General features: G+C 46.6%; 1 protein-coding gene across 1 annotated transcript in view; it reads left to right on the top strand.

Annotated features, from left to right (window-relative positions):
- Window positions 1-711: 711 nt before the first annotated feature.
- Window positions 712-20,163, top strand: part of stops (SOCS domain-containing protein stops) — a 43,902-nt gene continuing 24,450 nt past the window's right edge. Inside the window, exon 1 of the mRNA XM_070080928.1 lies at window positions 712-817. The gene's annotated coding sequence lies outside the window, so the exon portion shown is untranslated. The remainder of the gene's footprint in view (window positions 818-20,163) is intronic.

Raw genomic sequence — 20,163 nt, 5'->3', positions numbered from 1 at the left:
GATGGGAGATATTGGTGGGGTGTTGGATGGGGGTGGTGGTGAGTGTTGGATGGGAGATGGTGGTGGGGTGTTGGATGGGGGTGGTGGTGAATGTTGGATGAGAGATAGTGGTGGGGTGTTGGATGGGGGTGGTGGTGAGTGTTGGATGGGAGATGGTGGTGGGGTGTTAGATGGGGGTAGTGGTGGGTGTTAGATGGGAGATGGTGGTGTTGGTTGGATGGGGAATGATGGTGAGTGTTGGATGGTAGATGGTGGTGGCAGTTGGATGGGGATAGTGGTGAGTGTTGGATGGGGGATGGTGGTGGGGTGTTTGATGGGGGTAGTGGTGGGTGTTAGATGGGAGATGGTGGTGTTGGTTGGATGGGGAATGATGGTGAGTGTTGGATGGTAGATGGTGGTGGCAGTTGGATGGGGATAGTGGTGAGTGTTGGATGGGGGATGGTGGTGGGGTGTTTGATGGGGTGTTGGTTAGTGTTGGATGGGAGACGGTGGTGGGGGTTGTATGGGGGATAATGGTTGGCGTTGGATGGGGGATAATGGTGGGGGTTGGATGTGGGGTGGTTGTGAGTGTTGGATGGGAGATGGTGGTGGGGGTTTGGATGAGGGATAATGGTGGGGGGGGGATGGGGGTCGCACATGAAGGGCTTGACACTGACGAGATACAACTTCCACACTAGAGTGACTTCTGTCTGAGTACTACAGTGACTTATGTCTCAGTAATTCAGTGACCACTGCCTCAGTACAGTGACGAGTGCCTCAGTACAGTGACGAGTGCCTCAGCACTCCAGTATTACAGTGCCTTAGTACTATTAGCAGGGTAGTATTCATTATATCATACGACTGATCGAGGCTAGAGGACAAACTTGTGACAGCCTCCCAGGAAGACAGGTAAACTTGTGACAGCCTCCCAGGAAGACAGGTAAACTTGTGACAGCCTCCCAGGAAGACAGGTAAACTTGTGACAGCCTCCCAGGAAGACAGGTAAACTTGTGACAGCCTCCCAGGAAGACAGGTAAACTTGTGACAGGCTCCCAGGAAGACAGGTAAACTTGTGACAGGCTCCCAGGAAGACAGATAAACTTGTGACAGCTTCCTATGAAGACAGTTAAACTTGTGACAGGCTCCCAGGAAGACAGGTAAACTTGTGACAGCCTCCCAGGAAGAGAGGTAAACTTGAGACAGCCTCCTATGAAGACAGGTAAACTTGTGACAGCCTCCCAGGAAGACAGGTAAACTTGTGACAGCCTCCCAGGAAGAGAGGTAAACTTGTGACAGCCTCCCAGTAAGACAGGTAAACTTGTGACAGCCTCCCAGGAAGAGAGATAAGCTTCTGACAGCCTCCCAGGAAGACAGGTAAACTTGTGACAGCCTCCCAGGAAGACAGGTAAACTTGTGACAGCCTCCCAGGAAGACAGGTAAAATTGTGACAGCCTCCCATGAAGACAGGTAAACTTGTGACAGCCTCCCAGGAAGACAGGTAAACTTGTGACAGCCTCCCAGGAAGACAGGTAAACTTGTGACAGCCTCCCAGGAAGACAGGTAAACTTGTCACAGGCTCCCAGGAAGACAGGTAAACTTGTGACAGGCTCCCAGGAAGACAGGTAAACTTGTGACAGTTTCCCATGAAGACAGGTAAACATGTGACAGCCTCCCAGAAAGACAGGTAAACATGTGACAGCCTCCCAGGAAGACAGGTAAACTTGTGACAGCCTCCAAGGAAGTCAGGTAAACTTGTGACAGCCTCCTAGGAAGACAGGTAAACTTGTGACAGCCTCCCAGGAAGGCAAGTAAACTTGTGACAGCCTCCCAGGAAGACAGGTAAACTTGTGACAGCCTCCCAGGAAGAGAGGTAAGCTTGTGACAGCCTCCCAGGAAGACAGGTAAACTTGTGACAGCCTCCCAGGAAGACAGGTAAACTTGTGACAGCCTCCCAGGAAGACAGGTAAACTTGTGACAGGCTCCCAGGAAGACAGGTAAACTTGTGACAGGCCCCCAGGAAGACAGGTAAACTTGTGACAGCTTCCCATGAAGACAGGTAAACTTGTGACAGCCTCCCAGAAAGACAGGTAAACTTGTGACAGCCTCCCAGGAAGACAGGTAAACTTGTGACAGCCTCCAAGGAAGTCAGGTAAACTTGTGACAGCCTCCCAGGAAGACAGGTAAACTTGTGACAGCCTCCAAGGAAGTCAGGTAAACTTGTGACAGCCTTCCAGGAAGACAGGTAAACTTGTGACAGCCTCCCAGGAAGACAGGTAAACTTGTGACAGCTCCCAGGAAGACAGGTAAACTTGTGACAGGCCCCCAGGAAGACAGGTAAATTTGTGACAGCTTCCCATGAAGACAGGTATACTTGTGACAGCCTCCCAGAAAGACAGGTAAACTTGTGACAGCCTCCCAGGAAGACAGGTAAACTTGTGACAGCCTCCAAGGAAGTCAGGTAAACTTGTGACAGCCTCCCAGGAAGACAGGTAAACTTGTGACAGCCTCCAAGGAAGTCAGGTAAACTTGTGACAGCCTCCCAGGAAGACAGGTAAACTTGTGACAGCCTCCCAGGAAGACAGGTAAACTTGTGACAGGCTCCCAGGAAGACAGGTAAACTTGTGACAGGCCCCCAGGAAGACAGGTAAACTTGTGACAGCTTCCCATGAAGACAGGTAAACTTGTGACAGCCTCCCAGAAAGACAAGTAAACTTGTGACAGCCTCCCAGAAAAACAGGTAAACTTGTGACAGACTCCCAGGAAGAGAGGTAAGCTTGTGACAGCCTCCCAGGAAGACAGGTAAACTTGTGACAGCCTCCCAGGAAGACAGGTAAACTTGTGACAGCCTCCCATGAAGACAGGTAAACTTGTGACAGCCTCCCAGGAAGACAGGTAAACTTGTGACAGCCTCCCAGGAAGACAGGTAAACTTGTGACAGCCTCCCAGGAAGACAAGTAAACTTATGACAGCCTCCCAGGAAGACAGGTAAACTTGTGACAGCCTCCCATGAAGACATGTAAACTTGTGACAGCCTCCCATGAAGACAGGTAAACTTGTGACAGCCTCCCAGGAAGACAGGTAAACTTGTGACAGCCTCCCAGGAAGACAAGTAAACTTATGACAGCCTCCCAGGAAGACAGGTAAACTTGTGACAGCATCCCAGGAAGACAGATAAACTTGTGACAGCCTCCCAGGAAGAAAAATAAACTTATGACAACATCCCAGGAAGACAGGTAAACTTGTGACAGCCTCCCTGGAAGACAGGTAAACTTGTAACAGCCTCCCAGGAAGAGAGGTAAACTTGTGACACCCTCCCAGGAAGACAGGTACACATGTGATAGCCTCCCAGGAAGACAGGTAAACTTGTGACAGCCTCCCAGGAAGAAAGGTAAACTTGTGACAGCCTCCCAGGAAGACAGGTTAACTTGTGATAGCCTTCCAGGAAGACAGGCAAACTTGTGACAGCCTCCCAGGAAGACAGGCAAACTTGTGACAGCCTCCCATGAAAACAGGTAAAGTTGTGACAGCCTCCCAAAAAGACTTGTAAACTTGTGACAGCCTCCCGGCAAGACAGATAAATATGTGACAGCCTCCCTGAAAGACAGGTAAACTTGTGACAGCCTCCCAGGAAGAAAGGTAAACTTGTGACAGCCTCAAAAGAAGACAGGTAAACTTGTGATAACCTTCCAGGAAGACAGGTAAACTTGTGACAGCCTCCCAGGAGGAGAAGTGAACTTGTGACAGCCTCCCTGGAAGACAGGTAAACTTATGACAGACTCCCAGGAAGACAGGCAAACTTGTGGCAGCCTAACAGGAATAGAGGTAAACTTGTGACAGCTTCCCAGGAAGACAGGTAAACTTGTGACAGCCTCCCAGGAAGACAGGTAAACTTGCGACAGCCTTCCAGGAAGACAGGCAAAGTTGTGACAGCCTCCCAGGAAGGCAGATAAACTTGTGACATCCTCCCAGGAAGTGAGGTAAAATTGTGACAGCCTTCCACGAAGACAGGTAAATTTGAGACAGCCTATCAGGAAGACAGGTATACTTGTGACAACCTCCCAGGAAGACAGGTAATCTTGTGACAGCCTCCTAGGAAGACAGGCAAATATGTGACAGCCTCCCAGTAAGACAGGAAAACTTGTGACAGCCTCCCTGGAAGACAATTAAACTTGTGAGAGACTCCCAGAAAGACAGGTAAACTTTTGACAGCCTCCCAGGAAGACAGGTAAACTTGTGACAGCCTCCCAGGAAGACAGGTAAACTTGTGACAGTCGCCCAGGAAGACAGGTAAACTTGTGATAACCTCCCAGAAAACAGGTAAACTTGTGACAGCCTCCCAAGAAGACAGGTAAACTTGTGACAGCCTCCCAGGAAGACAGGTAAACTTGTGACAGCCTCCCAGGAAGACAGATAAACTTGTGACAGCCTCTCAGGAAGACACGTAAACTTGTGACAACCTCCCAGGAAGACAGGTAAACTTGTGACAGCCTCCCTGGAGGACAGGTAAACTTGTGTCAGCCTCCCAGGAAGACAGGTAAACTTGTGACAGCCTCCCATAAGGTAAACTTGTGATAGCCTCCAAGGAAGACAGGTAAACTTGTGACAACCTCCCAGGAAGACAGGAAAACTTGTGACAGCTTCAAAGGAAGACAGGTAAACTTGTGACGGCCTCCAAGGAAGACAGGTAAACGTGTGACAGCCTCCCAGAAAGACAGGTAAACTGGTGTCAACCTCCCTGGAAGACAGGTAAACTTGTGACAGCCTCCCTGGAAGACAGGTAAACTTGTGACAGCCTCCCAGGAAGACAAATAAACTTGTGACAGCCTTTCAGGAAGACAGGTAAACTTGTGACAACCTCCCAGGAAGACAGGTAAACTTGTTACAGCCTCCATGGAGGACAGGTAAACTTGAGACAGCCTCCCAGGACGACAGGTAAACTTGTGACAGCCTCCCAGGAAGACAGGTAAACATGTGACAGCCTCCCAGAAAGACAGGTAAACTTGTAACAGCCTCCCAGGAAGACAGGTAAACTTGTGACAGCCTCCCAGGAAGACAGATAAACTTGTGACAGCCTCCCAGGAAGACAGGTAAACTTGTGACAGCCTCCCAGGAAAAGAGGTAAACTTGTGACAGCCTCCCAGGAAGACATGTAAACTTGTGACAGCCTCACAGAAAGAGAGGTAAACATGTGAGAGCCTCCCAAAAAGACAGGTAAATTTGTGACAGCCTCCCAGGAAGACAGGTAAACTTGTGACAGCCTCCCAAGAAGACAGGTAAATTTGTGACAGCCTCCCAAGAAGACCGGTAAACTTGTGACAGCGTCCCAGGAAGACAGGTAATCTTGTGACAGCCTCCCAGGAAGACAGGTAAACTTGTGACAGCCTCCCATGAAGACAGGTAAATTTGTAACAGCCTCCCAGGAAGACAGGTAAACTAGTGACAGCCTCCCAGGAAGACAGGTAAACTTGTGACAGCCTCCCAGGAAGAAAGGTAAACTTGTGACAGTCTTCCAGAGAGACCGGTAAACTTGTAACAGCCTCCCAGCAAGACAGGTAAACTTGTGACAGCCTCCCATTAAGACAGGTAAACTTGTGACAGCCTCCCAGTAAGACAGGTAAAATTGAGGCAGCCTCCCAGAAAGACAGGTAAATTAGTGACAGCCTTCCAGAATGACAGGTAAACTTGTGACAACTTCCCAGGAAGACAAGTAAACTTGTGACAGCCTCCCAGGAAGAGAGGTAAACTTATGACATACTCACAGGAACACAGGTAAACTTGTGACAGCCTCCCAGGAAGACAGGTAAACTTGTGACAGCCCCCCATAAAGACAGGTTAACTTGTGACAGCCTCCCAGGATGACAGGTAAACTTGTGACAGCCTCCCAGGAAGACAGGTAAACTTGTGACAGCCTCCCAGGAAGACACGTAAACTTGTGACAGCTTCCCAGGAAGACAGGTAAACTTGTGACAGCCTCCTTGGAATACAGGTAAACTTGTGACAGCCTTCCAGGAAGACAGGTAAACATGTGACAGTCTCCCAGTAAGACAGGTAAACTTGTGACAGCCTCTCAGGAAGACAGGTAAACTTGTGACAGCCTCCCGGGAAGACAGGTAAACTTGTGACAGCCTCCCAGGAAGACAGGTAAACTTGTGACAGCCTCCCTGGAAGACAGGTAAACTTGTGAGAGCCTCCCAGGAAGCCAGGTAAACTTGTGACAGTCTCCCAGGAAGACATGTAAACTTGTGACAAGGTCCCAGGAAGACAGGCAAACTTGTGACAACCTCCCTGGAAGACAGGTAAACTTGTGATAGCCTCCCAGGAAGACAGGTAAACTTGTGACAGCCTCCCAGGAATACAGGTAAACTTGCGAGAGCCTCCCAGGAAACCAGGTAAACATGTGACAGCCTCCCAAGAAGACAGGTAAACTTGTGACAGCCTCACAGGAAGACAGGTAAACTTGCGACAGCCTCCCAGGAAGACAGGTAAACTTGTGACAGCCTCCCAGGAAGACAGATAAACTTGTGACAGCCTCCCAGGGAGACATGTAAACTTGTGACAGCCTCCCAGGAACACAGGTGAACTTGTGACAGCCTCCCAGGAAGACAGGTAAACTTGTGACAGCCTCCCAGGAAGACAGGCAAACTTGTGACAGCCTCCCATGAAGACAGGTAAAGTTGTGACAGCCTCCCAAAAAGACTTGTAAACTTGTGACAGCCTCCCGGCAAGACAGATAAATATGTGACAGCCTCCCAGGAAGACAGGTAAACTTGTGACAGCCTCCCAGGAAGAAAGGTAAGCTTGTGACAGCCTCCCAAGAAGACAGGTAAACTTGTGATAACCTTCCAGGAAGACAGGAAAACTTGTGACAGCCTCCCAGGAGGAGAAGTAAACTTGTGACAGCCTCCCTGGAAGACAGGTAAACATGTGACAGACTCCCAGGAAGACAGGCAAACTTGTGACAGCCTAACAGGAATAGAGGTAAACTTGTGACAGCCTCCCAGGAAGACAGGTAAACTTGTGACAGCCTCCCAGGAAGACAGGTAAACTTGCGACAGCCTTCCAGGAAGACTGGCAAAGTTGTGACAGCCTCCCAGGAAGACAGATACACTTGTGACATCCTCCCTGGAAGTGAGGTAAACTTGTGACAGCCTTCCACGAAGACAGGTAAATTTGAGACAGCCTACCAGGAAGACAGGTAAACTTGTGACAACCTCCCAGGAAGACAGGTAATCTTGTGACAGCCTCCTAGGAAGACAGGCAAATATGTGACAGCCTCCCAGTAAGACAGGTAAACTTGTGACAGCCTCTCAGGAAGACAGGAAAACTTGTGACAGCCTCCCTGGAAGACAGTTAAACTTGTGAGAGACTCCCAGAAAGACAGGTAAACTTTTGACAGCCTCCCAGGAAGACAGGTAAACTTGTGACAGCCTCCCAGGAAGACAGGTAAACTTGTGACAGTCGCCCAGGAAGACAGGTAAACTTGTGATAACCTCCCAGAAAACAGGTAAACTTGTGACAGCCTCCCAGGAAGACAGGTAAATTTGTGACAGCCTCCCAGGAAGACAGGTAAACTTGTGACAGCCTCCCAGGAAGACAGATAAACTTGTGACAGCCTCTCAGGAAGACACGTAAACTTGTGACAACCTCCCAGGAAGACAGGTAAACTTGTGACAGCCTCCCTGGAGGACAGGTAAACTTGTGTCAGCCTCCCAGGAAGACAGGTAAACTTGTGACAGCCTCCCATAAGGTAAACTTGTGATAGCCTCCAAGGAAGACAGGTAAACTTGTGACAACCTCCCAGGAAGACAGGAAAACTTGTGACAGCTTCAAAGGAAGACAGGTAAACTTGTGACGGCCTCCCAGGAAGACAGGTAAACGTGTGACAGCCTCCCAGAAAGACAGGTAAACTGGTGACAACCTCCCTGGAAGACAGGTAAACTTGTGACAGCCTCCCTGGAAGACAGGTAAACTTGTGACAGCCTCCCAGGAAGACAAATAAACTTGTGACAGCCTTTCAGGAAGACAGGTAAACTTGTGACAACCTCCCAGGAAGACAGGTAAACTTGTTACAGCCTCCATGGAGGACAGGTAAACTTGAGACAGCCTCCCAGGACGACAGGTAAACTTGTGACAGCCTCCCAGGAAGAGAGGTAAACATGTGACAGCCTCCCAGAAAGACAGGTAAACTTGTAACAGCCTCCCAGGAAGACAGGTAAACTTGTGACAGCCTCCCAGGAAGACAGGTAAACTTGTGACAGCCTCCCAGGAAGACAGATAAACTTGTGACAGCCTCCCAGGAAGACAGGTAAACTTGTGACAGCCTCCCAGGAAAAGAGGTAAACTTGTGACAGCCTCCCAAGAGAACATGTAAACTTGTGACAGCCTCACAGAAAGACAGTTAAACTTGTGACAGCCTCCCAAGAAGACAGGTAAATTTGTGACAGCCTCCCAGGAAGACAGGTAAACTTGTGACAGCCTCCCAAGAAGACAGGTAAACTTGTGACAGCCTCCCAAGAAGACAGGTAAACTTGTGACAGCCTCCCAGGAAGACAGGTAATCTTGTGACAGCCTCCCAGGAAGACAGGTAAACTTGTGACAGCCTCCCATGAAGACAGGTAAATTTGTAACAGCCTCCCAGGAAGACAGGTAAACTTGTGACAGCCTCCCAGGAAGAAAGGTAAACTTGTGACAGTCTTCCAGAGAGACCGGTAAACTTGTAACAGCCTCCCAGGAAGACAGGTAAACTTGTGACAGCCTCCCAGGAAGACAGGTAAACTTGTGACAGCCTCCCAGGAAGACAGGTAAACTTGTGACAGCCTCCCAGTAAGACAGGTAAAATTGAGGCAGCCTCCCAGAAAGACAGGTAAATTAGTGACAGCCTTCCAGAATGACAGGTAAACTTGTGACAACTTCCCAGGAAGACAAGTAAACTTGTGACAGCCTCCCAGGAAGAGAGGTAAACTTATGACAGCCTCACAGGAACACAGGTAAACTTGTGACAGCCTCCCAGGAAGACAGGTAAACTTGTGACAGCCCCCCATAAAGACAGGTTAACTTGTGACAGCCTCCCAGGATGACAGGTAAACTTGTGACAGCCTCCCAGGAAGACAGGTAAACTTGTGACAGCCTCCCAGTAAGACAGGTAAAATTGAGGCAGCCTCCCAGAAAGACAGGTAAATTAGTGACAGCCTTCCAGAATGACAGGTAAACTTGTGACAACTTCCCAGGAAGACAAGTAAACTTGTGACAGCCTCCCAGGAAGAGAGGTAAACTTATGACAGCCTCACAGGAACACAGGTAAACTTGTGACAGCCTCCCAGGAAGACAGGTAAACTTGTGACAGCCCCCCATAAAGACAGGTTAACTTGTGACAGCCTCCCAGGATGACAGGTAAACTTGTGACAGCCTCCCAGGAAGACAGGTAAACTTGTGACAGCCTTCCAGGAAGACACGTAAACTTGTGACAGCTTCCCAGGAAGACAGGTAATCTTGAGACAGCCTCCCCGGAAGACAGGTAAACTTGTGACAGCCTCCTTGGAATACAGGTAAACTTGTGACAGCCTTCCAGGAAGACAGGTAAACATGTGACAGTCTCCCAGTAAGACAGGTAAACTTGTGACAGCCTCTCAGGAAGACAGGTAAACTTGTGACAGCCTCCCGGGAAGACAGGTAAACTTGTGACAGCCTCCCAGGAAGACAGGTAAACTTGTGACAGCTTCCCTGGAAGACAGGTAAACTTGTGAGAGCCTCCCAGGAAGCCAGGTAAACTTGTGACAGTCTCCCAGGAAGACATGTAAACTTGTGACAAGGTCCCAGGAAGACAGGCAAACTTGTGACAACCTCCCTGGAAGACAGGTAAACTTGTGATAGCCTCCCAGGAAGACAGGTAAACTTGTGACAGCCTCCCAGGAATACAGGTAAACTTGCGAGAGCCTCCCAGGAAACCAGGTAAACATGTGACAGCCTCCCAAGAAGACAGGTAAACTTGTGACAGCCTCACAGGAAGACAGGTAAACTTGCGACAGCCTCCCAGGAAGACAGGTAAACTTGTGACAGCCTCCCAGGAAGACAGGTAAACTTGTGACAGCCTCCCAGGGAGACATGTAAACTTGTGACAGCCTCCCAGGAACACAGGTGAACTTGTGACAGCCTCCCAGGAAGACAGGTAAACTTGTGACAGCCTCCCTGGAAGACACTTAAACTTGTGACAGCCTCCCTGGAAGACAGGTAAACTTGTGACAGCCTGCCAGGAAGACAGGTAAAGTTGTGACAGCCTGCCAGGAAGACAGGTAAACTTGTGTCAGCCTGCCAGGAAGACAGGTAAACTTGTGACAGCCTGCCAGGAACACAGGTAAACTTGTGACAGCCTCCCAGGAAGACAGGTAAACTTGTGACAGCCTCCCAGAAAGACAGGTAAACTTGTGACAGCCTGCCAGGAAGACAGGTAAACTCTCCACGCTCTACATGACCACTATACCATGCCAGTATACATATATATATTTAACTGTGTGTGCATGCGTGTGTGCGTGTGTGTGTGTGTGTTTGTGTGTGTGTGTGTGTGTGTGTGTGTGTGTGTGTGTGTGTGTGTGTGTGTGTGTGTGTGTGTGTGTGTGTGTGTGTGTGTGTGTGTGTGTGTGTGTGTGTGTGTGTGTGTTTGTGTGTGTGTTTGTGTGTGTGTGTGTGTGTGTGTGTGTGTGTGTGTGTGTGTGTGTGTGTGTGTGTGTGTGCACGTGTGCTCACTTAATTGTGGTTGCAGGGGTCGAGTAAAAACAGATGGTTGTAAGTAAAACCAAAATTTTTAAAGAGGTGTCCAAGCAACAATGGCGGGTCATGAAGTGACTAAGACCCGTGTCAGGAAACACTTGTTCTGTTTCCTGACGAACCTTACCTAATCTAACCTAGGGGTTGAGTCATAGCTCCTGGTCCCGCCACTTTAATGGTCGCTACTAGGTTACTCTCTCCCTGCTCCATGAGCTTTATCATACCTCTTCTTAAAGCTATGCATAGTTCCTGAACACGTGCTGGTTGTCGCAGATAAGCTCATTCCATTGTAGGTGTACCACCACGCTTTTGATAATTTTCTCTGTGAAGTCCTTCCTGATCCTCATTCGACTGCATTCTTCACATTAGCTTCACATCAGGTGCAAACAGGGATACCTTTGAATCTATTACTTCATGTCATTCACATATACCAGAAACAGCACCGGCACGGAGTCGTTCATTTGCACAGAAAACCAAAACTGTTATTGTGGTGGTATACAAGCCTCCAGATGCAACTTCCCAGCAATTCCAGGAGCTGCTTGTGAAAATTTTAGTAGAGATCACCCCGGGAGGCAGCTCAGATGAAAATTCACACACACACGAACTATTAAATCCTTGCAACAAATTCACCTTAAACCAGCAAATAGTAGAGCCTACAAGACTAGAAAATACGCTGGACCTCATCTTCACTAATAACGACGATCTGATACGTAATATAACTGTATCGAAGACAATACACTCAGATCACAACATAATAGAGGTACAGACATGTATTCACAAGGTTTCTGACCAGTAAAATGTGAGCAGTCATGAAGGTCTCTTCACGAAATTCAATTTCAATAACAAAAACATACAATGGGATCAAGTAACCATGTCCTAAGTGAAACAAGCTGGGAAGATATTCTAAACAACGCGGATTCGAACATTTTCCTTGAAAAAATGAATTCTGTGGTTCTTGAGATCTGCTCAAGATATGTTCCATTAAGAAAAAGAAAGAGAAAATGTAAACTAGAAAGAGAGAGATACTCCCTATACAGACGAAGGCGAAGAGTCACAGAGCTGCTGAGAAGGGCCAATGTATTTGTAATACGAAGGGAGGCACTAGTCAGTGAAATTGCAAATATCGAACTTAAGCTGAAGGAATCTTACAGGAGACAAAAATCACAGGAAGAACTAAAATCCATGAAGGAAATTGAAAAAAAAAATAGTTCTTCTCTTATGCCAAATCTAAGGGAAAAACAACATCCAGTATTGGGCCCCTGCTTAGATGACAGCCAAGAAAAGAGTGAGCTACTAAAGTCCCAATATGACTCAGTGTTCAGTGAGCCGCTGCCCAGACTAAGGTTCGACAATCCAAATGAACGAAACCCAAAATTTGGTCATCTCAAAATTCTCAGATATTATCCTAACTTTACAAGACTCTGAAGAGGCAATTAATGACATGCCCATGCACTCTGCCCCAGGCCCAGACTCTTGGAACTCCGTGTTCATCAATGCCTTCAGCATTTTATGGAGAGGGAGCATGAACACAGGGGTCATCCCACACACACTAAAAGCAACAGACACAAAGGTGGCAGTAAAGCAAATGCAAAGAACTACAGACCGATAGCACTAACATCCCATATCATAAAAATCTTTGATGTGGTTCTAAGAAGCAAGATCGCCAACCATGTAGATGCCCATCAATTACACAACCTGGGGCAGTGCGGGTTTAGAGCAAGTCGCTCCTGCCTGTCACGGCTAATGGACCACTATGACAAGGTCCTGGACGCTGTAGAGGATAAACAAGATACAGATGTATACACAGACTTTACAAAAGCTTTTGACAAGTGTGACCATGGTGTAATAGCACACAAAATGCACGATAAACGAATAAACGCAAAGTGTAATAGTAAAGAGAGTAAAGTCCCAGACAGCCACAGTAAAAAGCTCTGTTCCACAAGGCACAGTACTCGCTCCCATCCTATTCCTCATTCTCATTTCTGACATAGACAGAAATATGTCTTCCTTTGTTGATGACACCCGGATTACCATGGCAGTGACCTCCATCGATGACACCGCGAGACTCCAGGCTGACATCAACCAAATCTACAAATGGGCCACTCAAAACAATATTAAGTTCAACAAGGAGAAATTTTAACTTCTCAGATATGGGAAACTTGAGGAAATGAAAAATGTATCAGGGTATACCACAAATTCTAACTATACAATAGAGCGGAAAAATAATGTGAAGGATCAGGGAGTGATAATGTTAGAAGATCTTCCTTTGAAAGACCGCAACAATGTATCTACCTCATCTGCTAGGAAAATGATAGAACGGATAATGAGAACCTTCAAAACTAGGGACGCCAAGCCCATGATGATTCTCTTCAAATCGCTTGTGCTCTCCAGGCTGGAATACTGCTGTACACTAACGGCCTCCTTTAAGGCTGGCGACATTGCAGACCTGGAGAGTGTACAAAGAACTTTCACCACACACATAAGTACGATAAGGCACCTAAACTACTGGGAATGGTTGAAGGTCCTTGATCTGTATTCCCTGGAAAGCAGGCGAGAGAGATACATGACAATATACACTTGGAAGGTTCTGGAGGGATTGGCACCAAACCTGCACACGAAAATCACTCCATATGAAAGCAAAAGACTCAGCAGGAGATACAACATTCCCCCGATGAAAAGCAGGGGTGCCACGAGTACATTGAGAGACAACACATTAAGTGTCTGGGGCCCAAGACTGTTCAATTGCCTCCCAGCATACATAAGAGGAATTACTAATAGACCCCTGGTTGTCTTTAAGAAGCCACTGGACAGGCACCTAAAGTCAGTAAGAAGCCACTGGACAGATCACTTCTAACATTGTTAGAAGTGATCAAGGTGCCGGGACCGAAACGTTGTCTTATATGTCTTAGTGTGTGCTTACGTGTTTTTCTAAACCACCTAAAGTCAGTACCTGGCCTACCGGGCTCTGGTTCGTACGTCAGCTTGCGTTGGGCCAGCAGTAGCAGCCTGGTTGATCAGACCCTGATCTGCCATGAGGCCTGGTCTCAGACCGGGCCGCTGGGGCGTTGACCCTCCAAGCCCTCTCCAGGCAAACTCCAGGCTCTAGGACTGACCCCTGTGGGACCCCACTCACCACAGTCTCCCACTCTTACACCTTGTCAAGTACCATGACTCGTTCTTGCCTTCCTGTGAGGTATTCTCTGTTCCATTGCATTGCATTGTATTCCACTGCATTGCATTGCTTCTCTAGCTTTTATACTAATCTCTTTTGTGGAACTCCGTCAAAAGCATTTTTACAATCCAGGAAAACGCAATCTACCCATCCCTCTATCTCTCTTCTCTTACTTCCGCCACCTTGTCATAAAACTCTGGTACGTTTGTGATAGTATTTCCCAACCCTGAAACTGTTCTTGTGTGTCTTATCTTAATCTTGTCAACTTATTCCTTTCTAGGTGCTCCACCACTCTACTCCTGATAGTCTTCTCCATGACTGTGCATACTATACATGTTAGTGACACCCATCAGTAGTTTAATGCTGTCTGTCTCCTTTCTTAAAAATTGTGACTACATTTGCTGTCTTCCACACCTCAGGCAGTGTTCCAGTTCTGATAGATGTGTTGAAGATTGTTGTTAGTGGCACACACAGCGCCTCTGCTCCCTCTCTCAGGACCCAGAAGGAGATGTTATCCGGTCTCATCACCTTTGAGGTATCTAGCTCATTTAGCTGCCTCTTCACCTCCTCCTCTGTTGTATGTATCGTTGGTGTACACCACCATTCCGGCTTTCTGGAGTCCTTTCTGTCTCTTCTCAAAACGGTTCCTTAAATCTTAAGTTGAGCTCTTCACATATTTCTCGGTCGTTTCTTGTTATCTTCCTTCCTTCCTTCCTGAACCTGATTTCCTTGTTCTTGACTGTTGTTTTCCTTGATGTGGCTGTACAACTGCTTCAGGTCAGATTTGACTTTCGATGCTATGTCATTTTTCTATTGCCACTGGGCCTCCCTCTTTATCTGTATATTTGTTACTGGCTCCTTGTTTTCCCGAGTCCTTTGTCTTCTATATTTTTTTCCATTCCCTAACATACTTAGTTTTGGCCTCTCTACACCTTTTGGGCGAATCAAGGACTCGTTCTAGTCTTACCATTATTTCTGTTGCCCTTGGGTACGAACCAATCCTCTGCCTCTTGCATTTTCTTAACACTTATTGCCTGGAGTTAACCTGGAGAGGGTTTCGGGGGTCAACGACCCCGCAGCCCGACCTGAGAACAGGCCTCATGGAGGATCAGGGTCTGATCAATCAGGCTGCTACTGCTGGCCGCACGCAAGCTGACGTACGAACCACAGCCTGGTTGGTCAGGAACTGACTTAAGGTGCCTGTCCAGTGCCTTCTTGAAGACAGCCAGGGGTCTATTGGTAATCCCCCTTATGTATGCTGGGAGGCAATTGAATAGTCTTGGGCCCCAGACACTTAATGTGTTGTCTCTCAGTGTACTCGTGGCACCCCTGCTTTTCATCGGGGGAATGTTGCAACTCCTGCCGAGTCTTTTGCTTTCATAGGGAGTGATTTTCGTGTGCAGGTTTGGTACCAATCCCTCCAGGACCTTCCAAGTGTATATTACCATGTATCTCTCTCGCCTGTGTTCGAGGGAATACAGATCAAGGACCTTCAACCGTTCCCAGTAGTTTAGGTGCCTTATTGTACTTGTGTGTGCCGTGAAAGTTCTTTGTACATTCTCCAGGTCTGCAATGTCGCCAGCCTTGAAGGGGGCCGTTAGTGTACAGCAGTATTCCAGCCTGGAGAGCACAAGCGATTTGAGGAGAATCATCATGGGCTTGGCATCCCTAGTTTTGAAGGTTCTCATTATCCATCCCATCATTTTCCTAGCAGATGAGGTAGATACATTGTTGTAGTCTTTCAGGGCAAAATCTTCTGACATTATTACTCCAAGGTCCTTTATATATCTTTTCCACTCTATTGTATGATTAGAATTTGTGGTCTACCCTGATACTTTTTTAATTTCCTCAAGTTTTCCATATCTGAGTAGTTGAAATTTCTCCTCGTTGAACTTAATATTGTTTTGAGTGGTCAAGTCGAAGATCTGGTTGATGTCTGCTTGGAGTCTCGCAGTGTCTTCGATGGAGGTCACTGCCATGGTGATCCGGGTGTCATCCGCAGTGGAAGACACGGAGCTATGGCTTACATCTCTGTCTATGACAGAAATGAGGATGAGGAATAGAATGGAAGAGAGTACTGTGCCTTGTGGAACAGAGCTTTTTACCATGGTTGTCTGGGACTTTACTCTGTTCACTATTACTCTTTGTGTTCTATTTGTCAGGAAGTTATAGATCCATCTACCAACTTTTCCCATTATTCCTTTATCCCGCATTTTGTGTGCTGTTACGCCATGGTCACACTTGTCGAAGGCTTTTGCAAAGTCTGTGTATACTACACATTTATTTTGCTTATTCTCTACAGCATCCAGGACCTTGTCATAGTGGTCCAGTAGCTGGGACAGGCAGGAGTGACCTGCTCTTAACCCGTATTGCCCCAGGTTGTGTAACTGATGGGTATCAACGTGGTTGGCGATCTTGCTTCTTAGAACCCCATCAAAGATTTTTATGATATTGGATGTTAGTGCTATCAGTCTGTAGTTCTTTGCAGTTGCGTTACTGCCACCTTTGTGGAGTAGGGCTATGTCTGTTGTTTTTAGTGTGTGGGATGATCCCTGTGTTCATGCTCCCTCTCCATAAAATGCTGAAGGGTCTGGGGCAGAGTGTATGGGCTTGTCATTAATTGCCTCTTCAAAATCTTGTGGAGTTAGAATAATATCCGAGAGTTTTAGGATGGCCAAATTTTGGGTTTCGTTCATAAAGAATTCATTTGGATTGTCGACCCTTAGTCTGGGCAGTGGATCGCTGAACACTGAGTCATATTGTTACTTTAGTATCTCACTCATTTCTTGGCTGTCATCTGTGTATGTCCCATCCCGTCTAAGCAGGTGCCCAATACTGTATGTTGCTTTTCCCTTAGATTTGGCGTAAGGGAAGAAGTATTTTTTTTTTCAATTTCCTTTATGTCTTTTATATCATTTCATTTGCTGATTTTCCCACCAGATCACAATAAAACATTTTGCCATGGATCTGCAAAGACAATAAAAACACTCCCAAACAATTTCTCAATACATATCTGCAACATGAAAAAATACATACAATAATTTATTGCACAGGAAAAGTTTACAGTCGCCAGGCACGCATAAATATATTTGGACCTTTTTCATTGTCATCTTTTTCATTTGCATCCTGAAGTCATAATAAGCATCACATAGCCATTAGTTATTTACCTAAACATGCCTTACTCCTTCGTTTAGGAACAAGAAATAAAAGCATGTACTTGTGAAGTGGTGAAATTTGAGAATCTGATGAGGATAATACACGCAGACAAACAGGTTTGGACGCTGCTAACCTGGAGTTTACCTGGAGAGAGTTCCGGGGGTCAACGCCCCCGCGGCCCGGTCTGTGACCAGGCCTCCTGGTGGATCAGAGCCTGATCAACCAGGCTGTTGCTGCTGGCTACACGCAAACCAACGTACGAGCCACAGCCCGGCTGATCAGGAACTGACTTTAGGTGCTTGTCCAGTGCCAGCTTGAAGACTGCCAGGGGTCTGTTGGTAATCCCCCTTATATGTGCTGGGAGGCAGTTGAACAGTCTCGGGCCCCTGACACTTATTGTATGGTCTCTTAACGTGCTAGTGACACCCCTGCTTTTCATTGGGGGGATGGTGCATCGTCTGCCAAGTCTTTTGCTTTCGTAGTGAGTGATTTTCGTGTGCAAGTTCGGTACTAGTCCCTCTAGGATTTTCCAGGTGTATATAATCATGTATCTCTCCCTCCTGCGTTCCAGGGAATACAGGTTTAGAAACCTCAAGCGCTCCCAGTAATTGAGGTGTTTTATCTCCGTTATGCGCGCCGTGAAGGTTCTCTGTACATTTTCTAGGTCGTCAATTTCACCTGCCTTGAAAGGTGCTGTTAGTGTGCAGCAATATTCCAGCCTAGATAGAACAAGTGACCTGAAGAGTGTCATCATGGGCTTGGCCTCCCTAGTTTTGAAGGTTCTCATTATCCATCCTGTCATTGTGATTGTGATTGGTCAGAAATAAAAAAAATGGGAAGCTAGTGACTTGGTGAGAGTAGGATAACACTTGCAAAGAGCATGTGTTTACCCATAAATATTTTTGTCTGCCAGGTAAAGGGTCAAACACCGGCAATCACTCCTGTGGTATTAAAAGTTATATTTATCACTTCCTGTGGTGTTATTAGACCTTTTCACAATCACTTCTGTGATATTATATGGTAGACAAGTTAAAGAAATGGAAAGCATATTCTAACAATTTTGCTTTTGAACGGTAAACTATTTAATTTAAAACAACACATGTTAAGCAAATTCAGAATAAGACACACAGGTTAATACAATGGCAAGTGTTTACAATTTATTTCTCAAGAAAACTAGTATATACTTACATGTTTGAAAAATGGCTGGCAACAATACATGGTACAAACATTTACTAGGATAAAATTCCTGACTAGGTAAACAACTTATAATGCACACTGAAAAAAATTTATAGACAATGTCACAAAAAAAATGAATTATTCTCTGTTAAGCATTTTGTGTTTGTTGCAGCAGTGTCTTCCGTTCTTCTTCCATCTATGGACTCCATTTTAAGATAAGATAAGATAAGATTTCGTTCGGATTTTTAACCCCGGAGTGTTAGCCACCCAGGATAACCCAAGAAAGTCAGTGCGTCATCGAGGACTGTCTAACTTATTTCCATTGAGGTCCTCAAATCTTGTCCCCCAGGATGCGACCCACACCAGTCGGCTAACACCCAGGTACCTAATTGCTGCTAGGTGAACAGGTGTAAGGAAATGTGTCGAAATGTTTCCACCCGCCGGGAATCGAACCCGGGCCCTCCGTGTGTGAAGCGGGAGCTTTAGCCACCAGGCCACCGAGCCTCCATCTTGTGTTTGTGGCAGCAGTGTCTTCCGTTCTTCTTCTGTCTATGGACTCCATTTTTTCTGAACTTGCAGGAGGGACTTCCCTCAAATCTTTGTCCGTTCTCTTCATCACTAGAAGAACTTAACGGAGACGGTACGGAAATATTTGCTAAAGAATTCTATGTAATCACCTTTTGTTTCTTTGAAGGTGATTGCTGGAATTAAATTCCAAACTCTGATAAATTTGTCCTCACAAATTTACATTTTTCACAAATACAACCGGATTTACAAATGCCACTCATTAATTCCTCATTAGTCTAATTCTCATCTGTCATAATAATAGGAATTACCCCCTCGTCTATTATTTTTGGAATTAAAAGGTGTTACTCTCCGGTTTGGGTACAATTGATTCCATATAATTCTTTACTATCTTCTTTGTATCTAGCAGCAATTTTCAAATTCTCATTAATAATAATCTTATTCATTTTATTAATTAATTTGTAGTTAATGTTGCCGAGTTCTCAAAGATTCTATCAGTTTTGGGTAATATCGTCCGACCAGTGTTCGCTGCTATTGTAGTTGCAAGATTAGTGCGGACATCTCTCAGTCCTGCCCCCTCAAGGAAGGTTCCTTGATGTTGGTGAGGGACTCTTGATTTAGGGAATTGGATCTGTGCTCCAGTTCCCCGAATTAAGCCTGAATGCCTTCCACATCCCCCCCCCCAGGCACTGTATAATCCTCCGGGTTTAGCGGTTCCCCCTTGATTATAATAATAATAATAATCTCAGTCCTGCCAAACATAAATAATATTGTATTAATATTGGTAAAATTACCGACAATGTATTAAGTAAATGGACACAGATGGAACGGTAACGTTTTGCTCTCCAGGAGCTTTATCAAGCAAAACGTTGCCGCAGTAAAATGTCACATTACCTGGAGTTTACCTGGAGAGAGTTCCAGGGGTCAACGCCCCCGCGGCCCGGTCTGTGACCAGGCCTCCTGGTGGATCAGAGCCTGATCAACCAGGCTGTTGCTGCTGGCTGCACGCAAACCAACGTACGAGCCACAGCCCGGCTGATCAGGAACTGACTTTAGGTGCTTGTCCAGTGCCAGCTTTAAGACTGCCAGGGGTCTGTTGGTAATCCCCCTTATGTATGCTGGAAGGCAGTTGAACAGTCTCGGGCCCCTGACACTTATTGTATGGTCTCTTAACGTGCTAGTGACACCCCTGCTTTTCATTGGGGGGATGGTGCATCGTCTGCCAAGTCTTTTGCTTTCGTAGTGAGTGATTTTCGTGTACAAGTTCGGTACTAGTCCCTCTAGGATTTTCCAGGTGTATATAATCATGTATCTCTCCCTCCTGCGTTCCAGGGAATACAGGTTTAGGAACCTCAAGCGCTCCCAGTAATTGAGGTGTTTTATCTCCGTTATGC

Source organism: Cherax quadricarinatus, unplaced genomic scaffold, assembly GCF_038502225.1.
Source record: "Cherax quadricarinatus isolate ZL_2023a unplaced genomic scaffold, ASM3850222v1 Contig1270, whole genome shotgun sequence".
NCBI classification, from domain to species: domain Eukaryota; kingdom Metazoa; phylum Arthropoda; class Malacostraca; order Decapoda; family Parastacidae; genus Cherax; species Cherax quadricarinatus.
The sequence above is the reverse complement of the archived record's forward strand: the minus strand, read 5'-3'. Positions and strand labels throughout refer to the sequence as shown.